The 27,387-nt window shown below is 37.7% G+C and overlaps 1 long non-coding RNA gene and 1 pseudogene across 1 annotated transcript; both read right to left on the reverse strand.

Moving 5' to 3' along the window:
- LOC108424944 overlaps positions 1–27,387 on the reverse strand; it is a 409,614-nt pseudogene that overhangs the window by 73,469 nt on the left and 308,758 nt on the right.
- Positions 902–9,022, reverse strand: LOC119263860. The gene is made up of 2 exons (XR_005130566.1): positions 8,980–9,022; positions 902–2,264 (listed from the first exon to the last, which is right to left on the reverse strand). It is a non-coding gene; the product is annotated as an uncharacterized LOC119263860 (long non-coding RNA).

Here is a 27,387-nt window from a genome sequence, read left to right on the forward strand (position 1 = left end):
TACAATAAGAGAATGAGGCACCACATGCAGAACAATGAATATGAACTCCATATGACTGAATGATTACATGATTATCTATTAGTACAGTTGCAATAGTCATAAATCTAATTTGCTTAAAATTGCACCCTGAATGTAGCTAGTGGAAAACACATCAGCTCCCTAATGTTCTTTAAATGAAAAATATAATTGTGCGTTGGCCTTCAAATATTTCAAAGAGTTGTGTGACCATTCATATAGAAAGCAGGCCAGCAGGTGATCTGTAAGCTCAAATTATTTGCAGTCGTTAAAGAGAAGACAGACAGACATTTTTAAAATATCATAGAGAGTCCTTAACACTTTCTGAGAGCCCTACCTCATTTTCTATTGCCTTAACTTGCGCAGTGGTGAACTTCAAAGAAAGTGCATGAGGCTATGGTAAGCCTTTCATATCAGAGCTTTATACTGTCACCATTAAAAAGCAAATTAGAAGTCAGCTCACTCCGGCAAATGTCCACGTGAGAGCGGAAGGGTGCTGATCTCCAGCTGGAGTATCATTTTAAAAGAAAATCTAGAGCTTCATGCAAGAATTTGAAGCCAGGACAATTGTTAAAGCCTCTCTCTTATGATGCTGAAGGAGAGCAATTTCCAGTTCAGGGTAATTAATGTTCTCATCTCTCGGATATAGCTGAGCAAAGCTTTTATGTCAGCTGGATCTAATGGCAGCATTAAGCTGTGGTTAGTGAAGTTTGTGATAAGTCATGGTTCATCTGCACTGCAATGTGATTGATTACATAAGGGGAAAAAACAAAAAGTATTCAATTATGTGTATATGTTCCAAATTATGAAAATATGTGCATATGTCCAAACAATCTTCTATTATCTTTAATTGTATCACTGTAACAAATGGGGTTCACAATCAGGATGCATGTGCAGAGTTATTTTTATTACAGGCAACTCACAGTCATCACAAGCAGCCATCAAGAAACAGGCAGACAGGTACATACAAGGCAAATCCATAAGCACCAACCATGTAAAAAAGCAAGGATCAAAACATAGGAAAACACCAAAAGGAACACAGCTCATGCAGCAGACACTGCACAATGTCAAACAAGGGCTGTATACATGTTGCCAGGTCAGTCCATAAACTATCTTGTTGGTGTTTAATGAAGAAGGGGCAGGGAGGAGGTGGCAAACACTGTTACAAGTTGAGTTTGCAAGAATGCATATCAGGGGGTTTCAAAAAAGGGAAACAGTAAGGGCCCTAAAACAGAGCCTTGTCGAACACCAAATTGCACAATATTGCACTGTTCAAAAAAATCCCCATCAAACAAATTGGAAGCAGTCTATCAAGTCAAATCTAAATCAAATTTAAATGTTAATGCTCTGGATCATGCTTGGCATTCAGCATGGTGACGTTAAGGCAACTGCACACTGGACATGCTGCTATAAACTGCCAGCAGGGAGATTTGATACAAGCTAGGATTAAGTTCATTTTTACACTCTCCTCATATAAATTGAGTGAAATAAACTGTTCACCATCACATATCACACTTGACATCAGTTTACTACCTCTTCACAGGCTGGCTGTTTTTGAGCTTAAAGATGCTGAGAGGTTAGAATAGTTAGCTGGCTAAAGTAGCTAACTTGTCATTAGCATTTGTCCATTTAGACTGGCTGCCTTTCTTAGTGCATATTTTAAGCTCTCTGTAGTTTCTATAAGGCCTGAATATAATGTGGTTATGTTGTGTGGAATGCTGTGATACGCTAAGAAATTGAACAGTGCTCGGAATCCAATGGGTGCAACTTAAAGTAGTTGAATATACCAGTTAATATACCATGGCTGTATACTTTTGGACACATGGTGCATAGCAGAAAACAGCAAGCCAGGGCAGCAAATGGCATGTTCAGTGGCAGTGTGTGACTTTTCTATGGTGCATGGCACTCTGGTCTGCAATGGTTTGCAATGACTTGTACCAGACACCTGTTAAAGTCTTTCAAAGTGATATCAGGCTGAATGAAACATGCACAACATTAAATGACATCACTGGTACAGAGCATGACTATCTGCTTCCACTAAATGCCAGTTTTGTACAGCATTGTTTTACACACCTTAAGCGGTTGAATAATGCAAGTGTACTACTAGGATATGAATGATTATTCATTTGTGCAGGACCCATAAAAGATCACAGATTTATGAAGAAGAATGTCGCTGTAACTTGAGTACACGGTGTTCTTGTGAGGGAAGATGACATGCACGAATGAATGTTTTCTTTTCCACAGTCATCCTGTGAGATGAAAGGAAAATGTTTTTAGAGACTGACTCATAGTGATGCCATTCACTGTTTCATAAAATACATTCAGTAGCAGAGAGAAAATCTAATGTATCTCTCTCCCGTCTCTCATTATATGAATGGCACGAGGCAGATATCTATCTATCTATCTATCTATCTATCTATCTATCTATCTATCTATAGATTTAGCATCTCTACTTATCCTTCCTTCTATCTGTCTATCTATCTGTCTGTCTGTAAGTCTGCCTGTATCTGTATTTAGATGTATTTATAAATTTATTGATGCCCTCCAATGGACTGGCGACCTGCCCAGGGTGTATCCTGTCTTCCGCCCGATGACTACTGGGATAGGCTGACGACCCTGAGGGAGAAGCGGCTTAGAGAATGGATGAATTTATTGATCTATATTGTTTCTATAGCCTGTATTCATCTGTGTTTTTTATTGGTAGCACTTTACAGATTGGTAATAAGTGGGTAATGTTATGGTACTATCTTGGTAATGAGTTGTATTTATGCATAAATTAAATGTCAATTTATAAGTCATAGTTGTTATGAAATAATACAATGGTAATTGTAGTGGTAACAAGTCAGGAATAAAATGGTGTAATCATGGTAACAAGTTATACTTACCAAAATATTACTTGCATACTTTCCAGTTCATAATGAATAATAAGCCGGTGTTTGTCGTAATAACAAATTTGTAACTAGATGCGCATTTCCTGAAGGAAATGCAAGAGTGCTTGAAAAGAGCTGCAAGTGTGTGTGTGTGTGTGTGTTTCTGTGTAGGTGAACAACACCTCCTTAGGTATGTGTCTGTTTGTGTGTGTCTGTGTGGTGTCTGTGTTGTGTGTGTGAGAGGGAGAGATGTATGTGTTTGAGGGGAGAAGTCGGGTGGGGGGTCATTCAAATTAACTGTCACTCTGTTATTACGCAGCTCTTTGTGGAGAAGCCTTGTTTGAGACTGATTTGCACCCTCTGAACAAACCGTCATAACTCGGGAAATGTTTACTCTATCACTTAACCGGATAGATGGTGTGAGATAAGACCCCTTGAGGATTAGGTAGTGGTGTAATGTTGTATGTATTGAGAAGAAAATGTCTGTGTTATGACGAGTTAAACACAGAGAATCTTGAAATAAGCAGATTCTGATTTTGAGAAATTTACATGGGAGTGAATGGGGCAGTTTTCTGTGCCTAGAGCCAAACAAATGCTCATAACTCTGAAGCTAACTGATAAAATGATGAGATATTTTGAGGTTTCAGAAAGGACAAGTTTCTCTATCATTTAAAAATGGAGTTTCTAGGTGAAAGTTTAAGGATTTTAAAGCAGATTCCCTACGTGATCAGCTGGGTCTGAGACTGAGTGGCCTGCTGTGACATCATCGATGTCAGTTAGAATTTGAAGCTCTAGAACATTGCACCATTCATTCTTATGGGAGGTTTTTAAATTTTAAACTGGATTTTATTAAAAACTACCAATCCGATCGACTCCAAAAATACACAGCACAAGTCACAGCGCCAAGACCTTTGAAACGCAGTTTGAACAGAGTCTGTACGTTAAGCGGTTCGGGCTGTATTAATCACAGAAAAGTGTGGAAGAAGAATAAGAAGTATGAGGGATAACAATAGAGTGCTTTTTCAAGCACTCTGATAAAGTTAACAAGTTGTACTTGCCTAAAAATTACATGTACATTTGTTAGTCATTAAAAATAACGACGTTAGTAATTGTTGAACTTACCTAGCTCTTAGTAAATAATAAGTCAATAACTGTAGTGTTGACTAGTTGATAATAAAGTGAAAAATAACAGTAACAAACTTTAATTGCCCATCAATCAAAAGGGCAATAATATTAGGGTTATTAGCCCAAAAACAAAGCAGTAGTTTTGCTGAAATGATGTGGTTTTAGTGCTGTAAAACACTAATTCACTTGTTTTCACATCTTTTTTCCCCCACATACTCCATCTCACATCATGTAATGACATCAGCTCTGCAAAATAGTCTGGGTAACTGCACTGAAACAATGACTAAATTACTGCATTAGAATCTCTCATGGTTGTTCTACTACTTTACAAGTGAACTTACACAGGAATAGATGAGGTAAATGTACTGAGATTACACAGAATCAGGGCTGGAAAATGCAACATCACATGTTCCCTTTGTGTTACCTTTCAACAAAATACTGTTTGTCACGATTGGCTTCCTCTCACTCCTCCATGTGCTTTTTGTTTACTTCCCAGTCGTCCACGTGTTTCTTTGTTTTGGTTTTCACAGTCCTGCCCCCTTGTTTTGTGACTCTGCCCCTGATTGTTTCAACCTGTTTTCCACCTGTGTCTTGTGATCCCTTGTGTTATATAAGCCCCATATTTGCCCCGGTCTGTGTTGGTCTTTGTGTGTTTGATTATGCTGTATACTTGTGTGACGTGCTGTCTGTATGTGCTGATTGTGTTTTATGTTTCATGTACTGATTGAAGTGTTTGGTGTTTGTTTTGCTTATGTTCTTTTGTCATGTCTGACCCGCATTCCGTGTTGGCTATTTGAACCTGGACCATTTCGACCACGACCCTGAATTAAACTGGCTTATCTCAGCACGTGTATCCACCTTATGGCTCCACCACGTCGTACTGTTACTCTTTTATAATGCACAGATCTGACAAAATGCTCAGAAATTAGTTAATTGATGGAGAAAACTCAACCATACCATGCATATCTTTATACAACCATTTTATCTTTCCTTGAAATGTGTGTATATATATATATATATATATATATATATATATATATATATATATATATAAATTATTGTGGAAATGAGGTACATTTGAACAAAGCAAATTCAATGCATCCCGTTTTAATAGTATTTGTACCTAAATATGCTAGCAAACAGGTTAGATAGCCCCTGAATAGTATTTGTTTGCCAATTTTAAAAGTCTAACATTATAAGACATGAACATACACATACAGGAACATGAACAAGTGCACTAGCTGAGCATTACAATAATTTCTCTATAGTCCAGTAATAATATTAGTTCTTCTATGTATTTGTGTTATGTGACAACACTTACCATCTGTATCCATCCTTAGTGCTGCTTCTCCACATTTTCCTCCACCTTGCACATAATACACACAATTTTGTGTTGGACAGTAGTTTTGCTTTCTGCAACCAGTGGATGGTCCTTTTTTCTGGGTATCTACACTGACTTACACTGAGCTCAGGACTGTCTTTCTCTCTAACCTACTGGTAACTAGCAAAGATACGTTCTCTAGATAGACAAAGCACTTCTTGTAAGTTGCTCTGGATAAGAGCATCTGCTAAATGCCGTAAATGTAAATGGATGGCATCTTTTTTCCCCCTTGCCACCTTGTGCATTGATGTTCTTGCAAGAGTCATATTTTCATCTTATTATCAGCAGCTTTCAACCATGGGGATGTTTGCATTGGACAGCGTTTAGGACTGTATTCATGAGCGAGGACCCCGAGGACGCGCTGCGCATGCCAGATTAAAGTCACCTGAGCAGAAATTGCGAGTGAAGTTGACCACCCAGCTAGCGAGGGTACCAGATAATGGGGTGATAGAGAGTTTGAAGAGTGAGTGACATGCAGTGTATTGCATTGTGCATATCTTAAAGTTTCAGTACATATTGTGTTGCTGTCGGTTATTATGGTAGCGTTTAACATTAAAGTTCAGCTAGCTAGCAAAACATTAGCTTTTTAGCTATGCTAGGTGGCAGCATTTAAGTGAATCTAATTGCTAGGATTGTTGGATGATTAGTGTGGGATTTAATGCTAATGATAGGTCAAAACTGACCGAGCACAGTTGAATTTAACCATTTAACCCACTAGTGAGCAAATTTGGCTTCTATGATATTTGTCAGATCTGTGCTTTATAACAGAGTAACAGTATTCTGTTGAAAGGTAACACAAAGCGAACATGTGATGTTGCATTTTCCAGCCCTGATTCTGTGTAATCTCAGTACATTTACCTCATCTATTCTTGTGTAAGTTCACTTGTAAAGTAGTAGAACAACCATGAGAGATTCTAATGCAGTAATTTAGTCATTGTTTCAGTGCAGTTACCCAGACTGTTTTGCAGAGCTGATGCTATTACATGAAGTTAGATGCCTTATGTCACTTTAGTGTTCATTTCAGGATCTCTTACATTTATATTATTTTTATTATTCTATTTTTCTATAATTAATGTTTATTTTTACGTTTACTGTTTAGTGTTTTTTTTAGTGTCTATTTAAATTCACACTTTCTTTTTACTGTCTTTTTTAATGTTATTGTTCCACTTTGGGGTCTGAGAGTAGCACAGTTTCAGTAGACTGTATGTCCTTTACATATTGTAGTATTGACAATAAAGCTGACTTGACTTTTAGCTTCACTGTAATTACAGCATATGACACCATCCTGCCCCTGACCACTTAAAGACATAACAGCTAAGAAACAAAGTAGAAATGAGTGAAAGTATTTTACAGCACTAAACCCACATCATTTCAGCAAAACTACATCTTGGGATAATATTATTGCCCTTTTGATTGATGGACAATTAAAAGTTTGTCACCCTTATTTTTCCACTTTATTATCAACTAGTCATCACTACAGTGACTGACTTATTATTTACTAAGAACTAGAAAATGTGTATGAATTTTCATGGTAAGTTCAACTCATTACCATTACTTTACTATTCTATTACTGACCACCACTACAATGACTAACTTCTCAATTTTTAATGACTAACAAATGTACATGGATTTTTTAGGTTAAAACAACTTGTTACCTTTATTTTACCATCTCATTACAAATTTGTTATCACTCCAAACACCAGCTTGTTATTCATTATGAACTGGAAAGTACACAAGTAATATTTTGGTAAGTACAACTTGTTACCATGATTTTACCATTTTATCACTGACTTGTTACCATTGTATTATTTCATAACAACTATGAAATTGATATTTAATTTGTGCATAAATACAACTCATTACCAAGATACTACCATAATATTACCCACTTATTACCGATCTTTTGTCTTTCTCTTTGTTTCCATCTTTTTCTACATATCTATTGCTCCTCTTATAACTCATCTATTGCTCCTCTTATAACTTATAGCTCATCTTATAACTATTGTTTATCTATGTATAGATCTGAATATATTTTTCTGTTATTCTCTCTGTCTCGTTACGTTAAATACCATTGTCAGTTGCGGTAATGTTATTTTTCTCTCTCCGGTAAAAGGTACATATAGATAATGACAAAAAAAAACGTGAGGGAGTTTAACAGAATGTGATGGAACAGAGTGCTGAAGCTAAATAATGGTTGAAGCTGTTTGATCTTCTGTGTCAGCAACTGTCGACTGCAGAGTGGTGAAACCTATCATACACCATTAAACTGTGATTTTGCAACTCAAATCCTCACAATGTGTAATCACACAGAGCACAGCAGCAGCTCAGGCATGTGCTGGCTGTCACTCCTCCTGTTATTCTCTTCTTTATCCTCTTTATCGTCTTTATCCGTTCAATGAATCACTCGCTTCCTTCATTCCTCACTGTTTGACCGCCACAGGTAGAGATTAGTGTGTTTTACCTAATTAAACCCCTAGCTCCGTTTGCCCTTCTGTATTTGCCCTAATCTGGCTCATAGTAGTAACAGAATATAGTAGTTTAAACCCATATGCATAAGTACTACTACTTCATTGAAACAATGGGTGTGTTAACAAGCACACTAATACTGCCATTATCAGAGGTTAACAGATTTTTCAAGTGGCCATAAAAAGCATCAAATGATATCTTATATTAGATTAAAATTTATCAGGACATCCAGTAAAGACACCTGGATTTCAGCCGATAAATAAAAAAATTAAAATATCCTATCCTCTGTTGCTTCACTTACTACAGAGTTTCAAAATGCTTCTGGAAGCAATATAAGCACAAGAACGGTACTTCAGGAGCTTCATGAAATGGGTTTCCATGGCCAAGCAGCTTCACACAAGCCTAAGATTACTATGGTGTAAAGCACACCTTCACTCCACTGGACTCTGGAACGATGGAAACGTTCTCTGGAGTGATGAATCATACTTCACTATCTGGCAATCTGATGCAAGAATCTAGGTTTGGTGGATACCAGGACGATGTTACCTACTGGAATGCATAGTGCCAACAGTAGAGTTTGGTAGAGGAGGCATGATGGGCTGGGGCTGTTTTCAGGGTTTGAGCCCCAGGAAAAGCCTTCCCTATTCCAGCATGACTGAGCCCCCATGCACAAAGTGAGCTCCATAAAGACATGGTTTGACCAGTTTGTTGTAGAGGAACTCCCGTGGCCTGCACAGAGCCTTAATCCCATTGAACACATTTGGGTTGAACTGGAACAAAGATTGTGAGCTAGGCCCTCAGTGCCTAGCCTCACAAATGCTCTTTTGACTGAACGGACACAAATTCCCGCAAACACATTCCAAAATCTTGTGGAAAGCTTCCCAGAAAAGTCCATGTCCATGGTTTTTATATGTGACGTCCATCAAGCTCATATAGATGTCATGGTCAGGACTCCACATAATTAATGTACTGAATGTAAGTGTGTGGACTTTATAATGACCTGTTTAATTTAATATGAAATTATATTATTAGATTTTAACAGTATAGCAAAATAACAGTAACAACCTGACTTGAGGATTAAGTGCCTGTAACTGAGTAAATGTTAATAGTTATTGCCCTCACCTGCTCTTGAGTTTTCACCTGTCTCTCTCCCTCTTTCTCTTTTTCTCTCTGTTTCTCTCCTCTCACCTCATCTCCCTCCCTCAGGTGATGTATAACATCACAGTGATTAAACATAGATGAAGTGCAGCTCCGTCCCATATGTGCACTTGGCTGAACTGTGAAGAGAGACAGGCTGTTAAGAGATTGCTTGTATTTCTATAACTGTAGCTCGTTTAATTTCTTTTACAAAGGCACAGTTTCCTTCCTCTTATAACAAGACTCAGGGGGAGCGGAGGATGACGGAGGTGTTTATCTGTGCTTTTTTGTTCTCTTTTCAGAACCATGTTGAACGAGAAAAAGAGATGATAGAACATGATTTGTTCTCTCTCATCTGTCACTCCTCAGGTATACTTTTGTTACTTTTGAAATGAAAAAGAGAGGGTGGCACAGAAAGAGATATATGCACTGGATCAGAATGACTAATTATTCTCAATGTCTAATTAGCGGTCATTAAAAAACTCACATCCAAGGACACTTCTGTGTCTCAGGCTAAAATCAAAACAAAAGCATAATTAAAGACTTTTTTCATCCTCCCTGTGGTGTGTGTATGTGTGCATGGTGCGTGAGTGAGAGAGAGAGAGAGAGAGAGAGAGAGAGAGAGAGAGAGAGAGAGAGAGAGAGAGAGAGAGAGAGAGAGAGAGAGAGAGAGAGAGAGACTCAAATTTTAACCAACCTAAACTGTTAAAAGTTTGGTGTGCTTTTAAATATTCTTTAAATGAAATGAAGCCCTTAAATGTCCAGGGCCCAAAGTTTTATTACACACTCTCTAACTTAAGGATAGCCCAGCCAGTTTGCATTGAAGTCCCAGTAGCCACTGAGTAATAAGCCTTTGAGTGTAATTAGCCTGGGATTTTAAGGGGTTAATAGAAAGTCATACAAACAAGAAATGCATGCACTACTGTTCAAGTTTGGAATAAAAACTGTTGTTATTTTATACAGTGATAACTTATACAGTCTAGACAGCAGGAGAAATTTTGACAACATCAAAAAAAAAAGATTAATAAGAAAGTTAATTTAAAAAGTTAACAAAAAGGGAAAGTTAATGAACAAACTTTAAGTTGGCTTGAAAAAGTGTGAGTATGTGTGATGTGGGGTGTATTGAGTGTGTGCTGTGTGTTAATTGTGTGTAGTGCGGGGTGTGTTAAATGTGTGCTGTGTGTTAATTGTGTGTAGTTTGGGGTGTGTTGAGTTTATGAGGTGAGTTAATTGTGTGCGGTGTTGGGTGTGTTGATTGTGTGTGGTGTGGTGTATGTGGAATGTGTGCTGTTAATGGTGTGTGGTGTGGGTTATGTTGAGTGTATGTGGTGTGGGGTGTGTTGAGTGTGTGTTTGTTGGGTGTGTTAAGTGTGTGTGGTGTGGGGTGTGTTGAGTATGTGCTGTGTGTTGTGTGGAGTGTGGTGTGTTAATTGTGCATGTGTGTGTGCATGTGTTTGTGTGGTTTGTTAATTGTGTGGGGTGTGTTGGATGTGTGTTCTGTGTTTGTGGTGTGGGGTGTGTTGAGTGTGTGTTGTCTGTTGGGTGTGTTAAGTGTGTGTGGTGTTGGGTGTGTTGAGTATGTGCTGTGTTAATTATGCATGTGTGTGTGCATGTGCTTAGTTTGTGTGGTTTAATTGTGTGTTGTGTGTTTATTGTATGTGTGTGTGTGGTGTGGGGTGTTTACTGTGTGTTCTGTGTTTGTGTGTGGCATGGGGTGTATTAAGTGTGTGTGCTGTGTTTATTATGTATGGTTTGTTGGGTATGGTGAGTATGTGCTGTGTGTTAATTGTGTGGGGTGTGTTAATTGTATGTGTGTATGTGTGTATGGGTCTGTTTAATGTGTGATGTTTCGTGTGTGTTGTGTGCTTATTGTGTGTGTTCTGGGGCGTGTTGAGTGTGTGTTGTGTTTTGTGTGTGGTGTTTACTGTGTGTGGTGTTTTTTTGTGCCTCCTTAAATTTAGTGCTATGTTAATTGAGGTTCCATCTTAAAAAAAAAAAACATATGTGCTGATACTGCTGAGCATTAAGCTGTGAGCATGTGAGACGTTGTGCTCTGTGCGTGAGTTTGTATGTGCGTGAGAGAGGTGCCGATTGTGACATCACATGCGTCACGACAGGCCCCTCCCAGACTTCCATGTGCTTGTGTTTCTTCCCAGTCGTCCACGTGCTTCCTTGTTCTGTTTGTCATGCCCCCTTGTTGACTCCGTTTTCTTGCATCTCCATTTTGTCTTTTTTTTTATTATTATTATTGATTTATTTTAAAGTGCCATTTACTGTTTAACTGTTTTACTGTATAAAAACTTCAAAACGACCAAGAGAAATGAACCAAGCTGACCTGGCAGAAAATATTTGAACTTCTATTGAACATTAAGAACGTTCTCTCTTTCTTTCTTTGTCCTATAAAGTTTTCTGGAAAGGTTTTCTTCCAGCAGCAATGATTTCTTCATTCTGTACAGTGTCCTACTCCTCATTATAACCTATGACACTGAAGAAGCACCACATGAGAAACTTTTTACATGTATCAAAATACATGTATATCATTGAAAATGGTGATTCCAAACTTGGGTTAGGGTTAGGGTTAAAATGTATAGTCAGGTTTAGGAGTTGTTTTCTTGACTTCATCTTTTTTGACTGCCAGCTGCATAAATCATAATCAGAACAGTGCTATGTCCTTCTCATATAAGCATATCACTGTATATCCAAACCTAGTATGTACATTTTTGTCCTTTTTCAGTTTTGTACATACTTAGAAAGGATCTACTGCCCTTTACTTACTGTATAAATTTCACAATGAACGTACTGAAAATAAAAGGGCCAAACTTACATTAGAAGTAAAGTGTGTTCGTTCTTTCTTTCTTTCTTTACTTTAAATACTTTTTCAAATTAATATTGAGTCCTTGCAGTATTTTCCAAATTAGCTTACATCTAATTATATTTGATAACAAGCACCAGACTTTTGGATATTTATCAAAATATTTCTGGTCACATCCAGGAAGCTGAAGTGTATATATGTATATAAACTTTGCTTTAAAAAGTATGTTATCTTGTGCTTTATGCATTTATAAGATCAGATAGGAAAAAATTACAGTAATTTTATTTTAATAATTTTATAAATGGTGTTTCTACAAGAAAAAATGTGATCACTGATAAAGACAAATTGTATAAAATAATTATCAACTTTTGAACAATACTATGTGTATGGGGGGCGGGGGGCGGCAGTTATGTAAAGACAGTAATAACGGTATGTCCTGTGCGTGTTATATATAACTCATCATTCTTCATGCATTAGATCAATATCTAATAAGATGCCTCACCTCAGAAAACAAAGACAGAAGCGAATACAGAAGAAAATCTTCGTTTCATGTAAAAAGGAAAATAAATGTTTGTAGATGAGCGCTGTTTTCTCTGGTTTCCACGTTTTTTGTTGAAAATCAAGCATGCACCTCCACACCTCCACTAGACCTTCTAACTCTCAGAGGAGCTTCCAGGAAAGAGAAGAGGAGAGAATGTGGAGAGAACAAATGAAGAAGGAATGTGGGAATGATGGAGGTCTGAGCAGAGAACAAAAGGTTATCAGAGAAGAGAGGACATGAGGAGAAATTCAGAAAATGAGAGCAGAGAAAGTGAGGAGGGCAGGAGAGGACGAGCAAGAGACCTCCAGTTAAAAAACGTCCTCAAAGGACATTTAAACTCACACACACACACACTGCAGTGTGACAAAGAAATGCTCAAGATTATTAAAACCACAAACGCATCCACACTGATATCACAGCCATCCCTCCCTCTCTCTCTCGCCCCTTCCACATTTCTCTCCTTCTGTTTTTCTCTTCTTTCTTAAGTTCTTATTTCTCCTCTTATTTCAACTTTTGTCTCTTCTCTCACCTCTCACTCTCATTTTCCCTTTCCTTCTATTCTTCCTCCTCTCCTGCTTTCTTTTTCCCTCCTCGTCTGCACACTCTCTTTCTAATCATGTTTGCTCATATTAAAGAGCAAAGGCAGAGTTCTCTCTCTCTTTTCTTTCATTCTGTCTCTGAGCTTTCTCTTTTTCCCCTCTTGTTCTCTCTCTCTCTCTCTCTCTCTCTCTCTCTCATATTTGTTCATATTAGAGAGCAAAAACAGCCCTCCTTGCTCTCTCCCTCTTTCCCTCTCTGTCCCATCAGTTTTTCTTTCTCTAGCTTTCCTTTTTGTCTTACTTTTAGCTTCTTTCTCTTCTTTCTCCCTTCTCTTTTATGCCTCTTTCTCGCTGTCTTGCTTTCTCTTTCTCACCTGCTTTCTTTCTCTCTCCTCTTTTACTCTTTCTCTCAATCATGTATTTTCATATTACAAAGCAAAGCTCTCTCTCTCTCTGTCTTTTTTCTTTCTTTCTCATTTTCTCTCTCCCTTTTCTTTGCATTTTTCTCTTTCTTTGAGTCTTTGGTTCCCTTTTCTCTCTACATTTCTCTCTCTCTCTCTTAATCTTGCATATTAGAAGAGAGCAAAGACAGACCCCCCCACCCCCCTTAATCCTGTTTGTTCATATCACAGAGTAAAGGCAGAGTTTCGTTTGTGGATAAGCTCTTTAATTAGAGCGAATCTAGAACCTGTCTGATGATCAAACACTCGACCTGCTTACAGTTCAAATACGTCTGTCTTTTTAACGAGAAGAACAAATGGGGTCTTTCTCTTCTTCTCCTTCCTTTTCTGTCTACAGTTTAAAGCCTGTTCAATCTAAAAAATTAAACGTGAAAACTCATAAATGAAAGAAATCTCCACGTACAGGACGTCAGTCTTACTTCACACTCACTGATAACACTGCCGATGTCACCTAACTGACGGCAATCAACCAATCAGGCGTGACGGTGACGTGTGGGCGGGCCAATTAATAAACTTACCATGCGCAAATATCCAGAGGGGGGCGATATGATTGTGTATGTGTGTGTGTGTCTGTCTTTGGTAGCCAAAGGGAGTCAGATTGAATTAGAGTTACTAACATAGACACAAATAACTCGTTGCTTTCCAGCCAGCGCAGATTAGGTCAACTAATTGGCACACTAACATGATTTAAATAGCTCAAATTAAAGTTTGACAAAATTAGTGAGGCCAATTTAAATGGATCCAATTTCAGGCTTATTTCTGTTCCCTGGCTCGCTCTCTCTCTCTCTCTCTCTCTCTCTCTCCAAATGATTATTACAAAATGTAAACCTCCCAGTTTCCACTTAATTTACATATTCCAGTGATTGAGTGTGTCAGAACTGATTCATAAAACAAAAAAAAGGGTAAATAAATAAGAAAAACTATGATGAAGAGAAATAGGCAGAGGCAAAGAGAGAGGGGATATTTTAATACATTTTAATCCCTTAAGGAGACAAAAAGGAGCCTTAATTATCCTCAGAAACAAGGTAAAACTCCAGAACTTTGACACCACAAGGACGCTTTGAAGGTCAAAGTTATAAGAAAATGTATTATAAATGAACAAATAAATAAACAAATAAATGAACTAAGTCTTTTTTATCCGGGGAAGAGTTACTATCCAGGTCAGGTTAATATTTTTGGTTATAGCTGAGCTTAATGTCATGCTAATGGAGGTTAGGGTTAAGTCATGGCACAGAATTAATGAGCTGTAATCTGCACACAATGTAGGTCCCCAAAAAGATCATGAAACAGGCAGGTATAAAGGCATGTATTTATGGCGCAGGCTGATTGTTTGAGATGCAAAAAGGTTGTTTCCCAATTACGGTGGACCAGTTGCTAAATAACGACCCACTTTTACGGTTCTACTTTAGCACATACCAAAATCTGAAAATGGGAATATTAGGTAACTGTGTGGAAATACGTGGCCTGCAGCCCATCTGATCAGATTCTGGAGATGTTAAACGGCAGCCAATTGCACCAGCTGAATGTGAGGCCGATCAAAGGTTGGAGTTTAAAGTCCGTCCTAAACCTCACATTGAGAGCAGCTAGTTTAAAACTAGTGGCACAGAATTTCGGTTGCACCACATAGGCTAATGGTACATCTTAGCTAGTAGAGCATAAAGTGAACGTAGATCAAAACACTGTCACACAGAATGATGTTATCACTCTGCAGCCAAACACGAATGCCACCCAACATAAACAGGAAATATTACATGCATGATCTCCACACGCAGTGAAATTTCTCCTTTCATGCTACATTTACTTTGCATACGGAGTGTCGTATTCACTATTATTCAAAAAGAGACTATGTTTTCCAGTAAAGCGATATCCTCAAAGCATCTCTCTCGTGTTTGTGTGTTTATTCTGTTCAGCTGCTGTAATCAAAATGGGTTCAAACTGGGTTCTCGTGCACAATATATCAACAGCAATTTATCTATGAAAGGTCAGTAACGTTAGCAATGGAATTACTATTTGAATCTGCTGAATGACAGATAGGAAATGTTAGCTATATTTTAAACCTATGTCAGTTATATTTTAGAACTAATGTGTTGTGTATTCTATGATAATAAGGTCAGTGTCACACACAACCTGAGCACTGATGGAGCTGGTCTTATTGCTCTGCAGTTGACTTGTGAACAGAGTTGACCACCAGGTTGTGGAACGACCTCGTAGAAAAATATGTCAGTGCCAGACACAATGTAGGACTCAGATCTCTGTTTCTGTCTGTTGTGTTGCAAATCTGTGGTTGGTTTGTGATTTTTTTTTGTCTGTTGGACAAGTAATGGATCCTGCAGAAGTGGTTGGCAATGCAAACCAAAACATATTCCATTTTCTTGCAAGCTTTCCCATCAATCAAACTGACCAGTCATTTTAACTGATGTTTACAAGAGAATTTACATGTACTAAAGCGTGTGTAAATTTTAAGTCATAAATTAAAAGCTTTGTTGAAACTATGCTACTTGGTGCAACCAGTTAAATTCTAGTAGCTTGTAAACCTGAATATAGTGGCAGTTTACATTCAAACTAGGCTACAACTGAACTTACATTCAGCTGGTGCTGGCTGCAGGGCTACATTAAATTCTGCACCTGTCATTGCCCCTAAATGGGCTTTTTTGGTCAGTATTTGTAGACGACTAAACAAATTTACAAGTCAGCAAACAAGATGAGCAGTAAAACAGTTTACAGACTTTTTTTTTTTACAGATTTTCTGGAAAATAATGAAAAAAGCTGAGCTGAACCTGATATTGACATACTACATTTTATGTAGTCTGTGGCCCAAAAGGTACTACTTTTTGCAGAAGGAAAAGATTATTATTGTAATTATATTAATATTAAAGCTCATTTGATAGAATGTTTGAGGCATCTTTGTTGCCTTCTTTATTTTGCAGAATTGCTGTATGAAAGCAATAGGACATTCAAGGTCATATGTTTTGGTGAATAAAAATACAGCTTTGATGATCGGCTGTACTCTCAATCTACTGAAACACAGGAATGAAGTCATAAAATTAATATCTAGAATTCTTCATACTTCAAAAGTGCTGCTTTAGGCAATAAATTGTAACAAGCATTATTTTAACTGAAGAATATAATGTATTATACTGTCTTTATAAAACTGTTTCAGTAGGTAAGAACTTTTTTTAATTCATTTTATTAATTCATTTTATTATTTGGCATATTTACTTAATTACAATTACTCTTAATTTACTCTTTAATCTACATTTAATTACTCTTAAAAATAGCTCTTCATAGGGTCTTTAGTAAAGGCAATGGCTCTATATAGAAACAAGAACAAGGATTCTATGCATGTTAAATGGCTCTTGGCAAGGTGAAATGGTGCTTCAAATTGATGGAGGAGGTGTTGAATATAGTTCTTTGTGGAACTTTTTTAAAAGGGTTCTTTGCAGCACCAAAACGGTTCTGCAATTGTAACAACATCAAGTTTAGAACAATAGAAGAAGCCTTTTCGATGCTATATACAACACATTCTCCATCAATCTGCAAAGAACTGTTCTATGATACAAAGGCTTCTTTGGGTTCTTTCAGTTCTTTCATTGTTTTGATAAAGAAACTTTGAAGAACCATCAGCTAACTAGCAGCCAAATTGAAAGATAAATGGCTCATCCATATTACAGTATAATATTTTGGTTATTCTTTAAATACTTAATATTGAATACTACATAATTTACTGTGAAACTGCAAGGTAACATACAAAAAAGTAAACAGTCACTTAAATGTCTTTGATTACTCAAACGTTTGTGTTTAAGCTTTGCTTTAAGTATCATTAAACTTCCTATATAGCGTGCACTGTAAGTTATGAAATTTTGGCTTCTGCAAGCCAAAGTGCACTTGTGGCTGAATGCCAAATGACTGTTTGTTAAAGGCATCGTGTACTGTTTTGGTGCAGGAGTCAGTAACCCAACAGAACCCAACAAACCTGCTACCACAACCACCGCCACCCCTTTAGAGCTGCTAAAAGAACAATTACTTCATGCACATGTCCATGTTTGCCAAAGCAACATAATTTTTTTTTTGCAAGTTCAGCATGTAGAACTGGGGCTTTCTGTGTACTACACTTTCAGAAATAAAAATAGTAAACCATCACTAGGCAGTACCCCTATTGTCACTGGGGTGGTACTGTCAAGGTTACATCACAGTACCTTTAGTCAGGGAACATAATTGTACCAAAATTCATTTAAATTATATTTTCTAAGTTGTATTGACTCCACACCCTGTCTCGTCTCCAGTCTTTTTATTTTATTGTTCTGTTTTAAAACATGTACTTTTCACTTGGAAACACTTATTTAAGGTACACTACTGGACATTAAAACCACTGTTATACCTTTGAGGAAACATTTACATTGTTTGTACCTTGATGAACAAAAAAATGCACCTGCGCAGAACAACTAAGAATCAGTGAAACTCACTACAAACAACGTCAAAGCAAGGAACAGAACAAACCAAGGGGAAAAAACAGGCAAAGAATACATGAGAAATGCCTTTGGCTAATGAGAGGGTGGGGCTACAGACAATGCAGGATAGATGACCCGGGCAGAGACAGACTGGAACAACAAAAGAACATGAAACAAATCACACAAGAGAAGATAAACAAAGGCAGACAGATAGAAATGAGGAAAGATTAAGTAGGATGAGACAAGTGCAGGTGTGTGTGTGTGTGTGTGTGTGTGTGTGTGTGTGTGTGTGTGTGTGTGTGTGTGTGTGTGTGTATGTGTGTGTGTGTGACAAAGGGCAATTAGGTGTATGAGGTCTTGTGTATTGTAATCTGTGTACGAAATTAAATTGTCCCATTTCCACGTTGCTGATGATGTTTTAATTTGCAAGCTGGAATTCATCCCTGCTGTGTTTTCAGTCAATTATCAGCCAACTTGAAAATTATGTTGATGACATTCTGCAATTTGAGCTTGATTCCGAACACTCCATCTCAATGTTTTAGTATTAATAATGGCTCCCATTTTGACTGAAAAACTGAAAACTGTATTTTCAGCCAATTATCAACCAATTTAACCAATAAAAATCAACTCAGAAATGAATGGCATAGGTGAAATTTGGAGGTCTGAACTCAATTTTAAGCACTTGCTTTAAACATCAGTGTTGAAACCTTGCATTTAATCTGCCATTCACATCAACAAGACTTTACTCTAAGGTTTATTATTTTCCTTTATGTAGGTGAGCAGCACATTAGTGGTCTCCATACTGCTCTGCTGTCCAATCTTTCACAGACAATTAACTACAGAGCATTACAGGAAACACTTAATCATAGTAATCACTCAAAGAGAAGAGGAAGCACATCCATTAACATCAAGCTAAGGTATACAGCTTCCCTTTGGCATTTGGGGATTTGAAATCCGAGAGAAACAGTCATTGTTCACAGTGGTAGTGAAAGGAACCAGATGTCCACCTCTAAAAGCGTCCTTACAGAAAGTTATCACATGAAATGGTTACAATTTGGCCATCTAATGTCAGAGACATCTGGTCATTTTGAGAAAGTTTGGTCTTTTAAAGTCCTTCAAAGTCTATTCATGGTGGAGAGGTACATGCAGGATGTTCTAAAGCAAAATAGCTCCCAAAGGAAATATATTCTATGTAGATTTACCACTGTTTAACCATCACCAGCATTGCATATAAAAACTCAGAAGACACATGTAGGTTCACTGTGGACATCCTATCACCAGCACTGTAAAGAAATCAAGTCAGTGGGCTTCTCTACAACAAACCATTTCACATCAGAATAGTCTGAATGTAATTGTTTACATAAAATACTCATTCATTCATCCATTCATGCTCATTCAATATCCCATGCAGAGCGGAAAGAGTATTGTTTTTTTACAGGCATTTTTGAAGTATACAAGACAAATTCACAACTAAAAGTGAACTCAGGAAGAAAAAAGTTGTTCAGACTCCATAAACTTGGCTGACATCATGAAGTGCAAATCTTGAGAATAAGGTTATTGTGATTTTCTGACTACTCACTATTAATGTAGGCTACTAAATGCATTAAAAAAATTTCAAGCTTTAAAAAGATGAGGCCAGTGTGTTTCTTCCTGTTTTTTAAAGCTAGATCTCAAGCCACAAAGATATGGGAACCCCTGCTCTAGCACAACTTAAAAAAACATCGTACTGACAGTCTAAGCAGTTTTAACCGTGCAACCTAGCTAAGTTAACAGGAACAACATTGCCTCCATCAGTCTTGCCATACATCACCATATGCTCACCGTTGTGAGGTGAGAAAGACCTCTGAAGTTATGTCCTCATTCTAGTCCGCAATATGCCCATTTAAGGATATCCGAGTCTATATGAGAAAATTAACAACGTAGTCAAACTGTACATTTACTTTTACATTTAGATTGAACTGAGTTTTCAGCAGCATGCTGTAAAACCTGTCCAGCCTCAAAACGGCAGCTACAGAAGAGTGCATTTGTGGGCAGAGCATGGTTAAGTCACTTCTAAAGTGAAGCAGTAACACAGCTGAGTTTCTGCCTCTCCCTCTTTCCTCACTGCGCCTACACTGTCTGTAATTATCTCTCAAGAGCTGATCCGCATTTCATCAAAGTGAAAAAGGTGAGAAACTGATAAGTCCTTTGATCCTGCTGCATCTGTAACCATCTCTCTCTCTCTCTCTCTCTCTCTCTCTCTCTCTCTCTCTCTCATTCACTCACACACAGGATGTGGGGTCATATATATATATATATATGTTTCATGTCTATTATGTATCACTGCTATTGGAACAAAACCTTATATCTCCATTTTTGATATTTTTCATTTTTTGATACAATGTGAAAATATCTGATGCCCTTTACATAGTATGTAAATTTCACGATGAAAGAACCAAAACAGATAACCCAAAATGACTTGGGAAAATGCCTGGTTCTATTGACTTACATTAAAAGAAAAATATGCTTTTTGCTTCTCCTGTAAAGTTACCCTTTTGAACAAACAAGGTTTTGTTCTGACAGCAGCTATATATAAACATATGAGATATTATTGTGTGTGTATATATTACACACACAATAATATCTCATATGATTATTAGTAGTAGTAGATAGATAGATAGATAGATAGATAGATAGATAGATAGATAGATAGATAGATAGATAGATAGATAATCTCAAGTATTAATGGTGAATCTGTATTGTGTCCCATATATGTCTCATTAACCAAAACTAAACGGTTGTAAACTCTCTCTTGCCTGATGCCCTAATATTTGCCCCTAACTGTGATGTGTAGATTTTTTTTGGCCACCCAGTAAAACAGAAGCTACGAACACAGTGACACTCTCTGAAAGCAGATTTACTTCAGATAATAAAAGTGCTATTCTCTTAGTTCAGCCATTCATCAGGTTCACAGAAGCCTCTGTGTCTGTGTGTGCGTGTGTGTGTGTGTGTGTTTTCTGCATGCACAGAGACAGCTCATAAACCTCCTTTAATAAGATGCCACGCCGGAGCCACGGCCGGCCGCTTTGTCACTTTCCTCTGCCGCATTTTTCAAAACTTGTCAGGCCACAACACTGCAGCGTACTATATAAATAAAAAAGACATGAAAAGTTGAAGTCTGGGCAAGGCATTTGTGATGGAAATGAGTTTGTCTGCATCTTGCAAATAGCCTCCGCTCTCTCCCTTTTTCCGCATTTGATGATTATCATCATTATTATTATTATTACAGTCTCTTTTCCATGCCTGCTGTTCCCCTCAGAGATTTGGCAGTTTAACAGGGAGGCAGCAATTAAGATCATTCAAAGGTTACCGGGCATAGAGGAGGGGGAGAGAGAGAAAGAGAGAGAGAGAGAGATAGAGAGAGAGGAATAGATTAATTTATTGTTAAATAGATGGCTGGATGAATGGGCACATGGATGGGCACGTACACTGATAGATGGTGTACCTGTTACACCATGTTTGGATGTTCTCTGTTTTATTATTGTTTGACTGCTGATCCCTGCATGGACTCTTAATTGGTTCTAGACATTGCACACCTGCTGTGCCATGCTGAGTTCCTTTCCTAATTCAGTCGGCATGTCATAATGACATATACATCGTCCAAATAAAAACATGTAGCTCTATTTTTGTCTATTTTGTCAAAGATGAATGGACACATGGAGATACTCCACATTGACTTAGAATAAAACATCTTTACATTAACTTACATTAAAAGTCAAGAATATTTTTGCTTTCTCCTGTAAAGTTGGTATTTTGGAGACACACATTTTTCTTTGGACCAAGGCGATATAAGTTATTCCCTGTGAAATTCAGCTGACCATTTGCAAAATTCTGACAAGTCTCACCACTTATTGTTTATACTGCTATGTCCAAAAGCTTAAAGACAAATTTAGAAGCACAATTCTGTAAACTCCATTTACATTGACCTCTTTCCAAACCCTGTAGTGGCTATTCCTTCAGCAGAATGGAAATCAATCCAATTATTTGATTATATAAAATGCGATTCTGTGTTGAGCTGCTGGTGAGCAATTAGGGTCGCACCAATCTGCCGCAACGAGTACTGCAGATTGAGAGAGGGTGGAGCATCGTAGGCTTGAAAAATCAACCCAAATTAATCATGTTAGTGTCTTTTCTTCTTTCAAAGAGGGAAATGGCTTTGCCCCACAAGTCCATTTATAGCAGCTGCCTGAGTTTTTCAGATCTAATAGGGAGGAGGTTTGAACAACTGAGGCTGCTCCTTCAGATGAGCTGTTGCTTAAGTTAACAATTATGTTCTGAATTATGTTCTGTAACCTTTTTTATTGTAAGACATTAAAATTAATGCTAGCAAATACAATAGCTCAGTTCAGTTTACCTTAGAGATGGTTAATTGACTTACTGAGAGTTTTCCACACAGTTTAATCCAAACATTTTACATCTTAAAGAATGAAAAAAAAAAAAACACCCTCCAGATTATCAGGATAGTGACTTTCTCTTTTGGGTTTATTATTCAGACAGATTTACTGCCACCACCGTTCTCACTGCAGATTTTTTCTGAGGAGTCCCATCCTTCTTTTTTCCTTCATATGAAAGAAGGAGAAGCTTATAGAGGTGGATGTGATTTTTAGGCTCAATTGAAATGAAGTTTACTGTAATTCTTAATGGTATGTTTCAGTAAGTATTAACACAATAAATGATTAAATGTTTTGAATAACTATAAAGTAAACATAGCATATATATCATTAAGGTAATATTTTTCAATATGCTGATTAAAACTGGACAGTTTCATGTTTGGTAAGCAGAGGTTTTTGTTTATCACCTGCAGTCAACAACAAACATTAGTTGAATGATACTATATTCAAAATCATCATGATGGACATGATGCCTCCCATTAAAAATGAGTAGAGTTTGCCATGCTAGACCAATAAGTAGAGTTTGCCAGGCTAGACCAATGGAAATGCAGCATATTACATCTTTCTTTGTAAGTAAAGATCTGACAGGTCAAGATTTTTCACAATTTTGTATTCCTTAATTTTGGAATGTTATAGCATCAAGTTAGGAAATCCTAAACTACTCGATTGAGGTTGATAATCAATGTTATGCCTGTTACCTAGCAACCAATGTTATGCGATGAAATTTTAGTTAGCTAGATACCATTAGCAATGTAAAAAGCTCAAAACAAAAATAAACTGAAATAAATTGTAATTTGTCAATACAATGTGAGCGCCCCCTGCTGTGTATAAGAGCGTTGACGCGTCCCAATTTCGGTCTCCATTTCCCAAATACTTCAGCCAAGTACACAAACATTATTCCTCCTAATAAACAGACACATGTTCAGCTCTGCCTACTTTTTATTCACCCCCCATCACCGTAATATTTTATCAACACACATTTTATCAACACAAGTTTTACAGTATACATAAACGTGTATGATGCTGCCTGACACAGCAAAAGCAATTGAAACAGATGCTGTTTCAATGCTAAAGTTAGGGCCTTATTTGGGAGGTTTAGTCTAGTTAGGATGTTTGTGTGATACTGTTTTCTTATTTGGAGTAAGGAATTATGAATTATGAAATTTGGAAGTTGTTATTATGTAATAGCTACTGTCCTAAATTCAGTCTGTACTGAAGTCATCATGGAGACTAAACAGACCAGATTTCAGAGTTAAGATGTTGTATAAAGAGCTTTACTGATAAACTTTGATTAGATTTGCATGTCAATGAGTCTGAAAGTGTGAAAGAAGGAAATAGAGAGAGAGAAGGAAAAGCTCCAGTGGTGGTGCAGATTGAAGCAGGTAGCCAGGTGAGTGAGTCAGGTGTGATTTGTAACACGGGCTCATGCTGAACGTGTTGTGTTGTGTGTAATCGTCTGGAATTACAACCTCTCAGCCCTTTGTACATGTCCTGTGTGTGTGGGGGTGTGTGGGTGGGTGTGTGTGAATGGAGGCTGGCAGGAGAATGTTGGTTTGAGTTTGAGCTGAGTGAGACCAAGCTGAGCTTCAAAACAAAAAGGGAACAACATCAATCACAGCATCTCTCTCTCTTGCTCTCTGTCTTTCTCTTCCTTTCTCTATCTCTCTCTCTCTCTCTCTGCTCTCTCATTTTCTTTCTCTCTTATTCTCCGTCTCTTACCCTCTGCCCTCTCTCTAATTGTCTCTATAATTATATCTCTCACATGCTCTCTCTATTGTTCTCTCTATCTTTCTCTCTCATTCAGCCTTTCCATCATTCTTCCTCTCAGTCTCTCTCGCTCCAACATTCTCTGTCTCTCCATCATTCTCTCATTCTCCATCTCTCTCATTCTCTCATCTTTTCTCTCATTCTCAAGCTTTATCATTCTTTCTTTATCATTTTCTATCATTCTTCCTTATTCTCTTTCTATTCTATATGTCTCTCTGTCTATCATTTTCTTTCTCTCTACAATTCTCTCTCTCAGATCAGTCCATTTGGCTGGTGTGTAATTGCTCTTCAGGTTTTTTAAATCCTCAGGTGTTGCACATTTGCTGTTTGCTCTGGCACGTCAGAGGCCAAGCTGAACTCAAACTGGCCTTGGTTTAGTTTCAGCTCCTTCACACTCTCCCTGTGTGGAATATTCATGCGAGGTCATGGCGAGACGCAGTGAGAGCAGACAGCCTGCCGATGACGTGTAAATGCGGGGTTCTCCATGACGACAACATCGCTGTTCAGCTCCATCTCACAGAAGCTGTAAAACATTACATTTCTGTTGTTTCCATTTCTAACACTCAAGGCTCACAGTTACTCATAAAAAGAAGCAACAGAATTCACGTATGTAATCTACAGCTTCCATATGCCTGCATGGCATGTGTGCACATAAAAAAGAGCCAGACTTCAGCACAACACTTGTTGGCTAAGTGAGTTTTGTTGATTTTTACAGCTCACAGTGATACTGTTCTACTGTTTATTAGCTAGCCTTGCAACTTCAGTACTAAACTAAAAAGGCAAAAGGCAAAATTTGGTCAAACATTGGTGGAAAATTGTGTAAATCTGAATTTTGCCGAACCATTCCATTAAATCGCTGCTTCCATTGGTTCATATACACCAAACTTCCTAGCAGATTAACTTCATTCGCAGTTAAAACTGTACATATTTTTTAAATACGTCCACAAACCTTCGCTGAATTTGTTCAAACCACATCAATGTCTTCACCAAGATGACTTAGACTTGTCTATATGATTTAGTGCACAGTATGACTGACTGTGAGCCATTGAAAATGAACCAAAACTCAGTGTAGCAGAACATAGCAGGTAGCTACTCCAGACAACAGGTGCTATGCCAAAATCTGGCTTCCATTTTTGATCATGCACATCATGTAGATGCTACAGATCATGTTCTGGATCTGTTGTTTCTTTTTGATAAATAATTGCTCATTTTGAATTTTGTAACTGCAGATATGGGTTTAGAAATAGAAGCATCAGAAATGCCAAACCCACCCTAGCATAGACATATGTCCATGTGAAGGGGAGTTGTGAATGAGAGACATTTTGAAGACATATTTACAGAAGACATTTGGGTGACTATTGACTTTAATGTTTGTTAGTAACACTGGCCTCAAGTCATACATGTTTGAGCCACCAGAGCCAAAACCTAATTCAGAGTCAGAGGACACTGACCCACCCAAAAATAAACCTCATTCCTCTCAGTCTGAAATGGAACCGTCATTTATTTCTCCCATTTATGCAAGTTAATAACAGGCATTGCTGACTAGCAAAACCTAGCCAAATATAGTTAGGATGGGAGAACCAGTGATGCTAATGTGCTCTAGTTTTAATTGTAGAGTGAGGGAAGGGGTTAGTGTTGTTAGTGGAGGGTTCATGCTAAATATGGCTCTAGTGCATTATAAAACAATGATCAGTCCCCACCCAAAGGTGGAAATTGTGCAAATTTGATTTTTGCCAATACTTTCATTTTAAAATAGACAGTGTTTTAGGCAACTGTTGTGATAGAGGTAGAAATTAAGATGTAATTAATTATTTTTTCATTATTTGGTTTACTTGCAATAAGAAACAATTTTCCACAGTGAACCACAACTTTGGTGTTCAAATTTCGCTAATTTAGTTCAGTTATGGAGCAGCAAGACTGAAATAGCTAACAAACTGAAGTAGTCAGTGGTCACGCAAATCTTTTCAACAACTGCATCTCCAAAACTTTTTTCCATCTGTCCAAACCAAACCAGCAAGATTTGGTTAGCAAATGTCTTCAGCTATAAATATCTATATTTTTCAAGGAACCACAACAAGGTTGCAGCTGAAATGCAAACCAAGCATCTCCATCCAGTGCCACTTGGCTTAAATGCAGCCTGGTTCTGAAATGTCAGAGGAAATAAAATCCTCTCTACCGCATACACTCATCATCTCAGAGACCCCAATAAGTGGGCAGCAGGCAGTGGTGGGGTACAGCTAGCGGCTGGACCTTCTCCTATCTCCGCTGCACACACTGTGCTCATAGTCCCTGGACCCTCGGATTGGATCACCCACAAGAGAAAGCTTAGCACTGGAGAAAAACCATAATCCTGAACAGCTCCATTACCCAGACCGGTCCATACAGGAAGAGAAAGGATGACCTGGTCCCCTCGCATGCACACACACATACACCCGCACGTCACACTGAAACACATTTTATCACACTCGATTAATTCACATTCACTGCCTTTCTCCAACCCAGACGAATCTGTACCCCCCCTCTGTCACAGCAGCCATTTCTTTTTGGGTTATCGTTTGATTTCATCAGCATGTGGTGTTTATCACAAAGACAGACTTCGACTGAATACTGCTTTAGGCTCTACTGAAGAGTCTCAATGCCCCCTTTTGGTCAGGCCTGGAAGTCCAGTTTCACCTTTGAATAAGCATCAAGCAGTCTACACACAACAGTGTAATCTTTAGAATCATTAAATCTACTGTTTTGACCTTTAGTATTTACCATTAGTTTGTCCAGTAAGACATTCCTTATGGGGAATTCCACTGATTTATAAAAAAAAAAAAAAAGCATGCATAATTAAATGGTGAAGACATCATTCAGAGTGGTTTGGTGTAAAGTGTTTCATTCTAGAGAAACCTAGCGAGTCAGAATTGTTCACAGTGGTGCTGATAGGTTCCAGATATCCAAAATATTTAATGCCTCCCCAACAGAAATGGTAATAAATGTGTCCTGCTTTGTGTGTACCTGAGACATTGTTTATGGCAGTTTTGACATAAGCTTTTAGGCTAAAATGTATTTCTTTTGACATTTGTGGCTGAGGGTTATATACAGTGTGCTGTACAGAAAAAAAGTGGAGAAATAGTGGAATGCGTATCTACTTATTTGGGTATTTAAGTTATTTGGATAATTCCTGAATTATCTGGTTAACTGAAAACACATAGGAAATGATCTTCCAGCAAGTGAAAACATCTGAAATTGAAACTATATCATTGTAGATCGAACAAATGCTTGTACCTCCATTTTTCAGTTTTAGTTTTTTCATAATTTGAAAACATAGTAGTGGTAAACACTAAAGATAAGCTCTACAGTCATTGCCTAGGTGTGGGGTAAGTAGTAAGGTTCAATTCAAAGGTGGGAAC

The sequence above is a fragment of the Pygocentrus nattereri genome, chromosome 8 (genome assembly GCF_015220715.1).
Source record: "Pygocentrus nattereri isolate fPygNat1 chromosome 8, fPygNat1.pri, whole genome shotgun sequence".
Classification (NCBI taxonomy): Eukaryota; Metazoa; Chordata; class Actinopteri; order Characiformes; family Serrasalmidae; genus Pygocentrus; species Pygocentrus nattereri.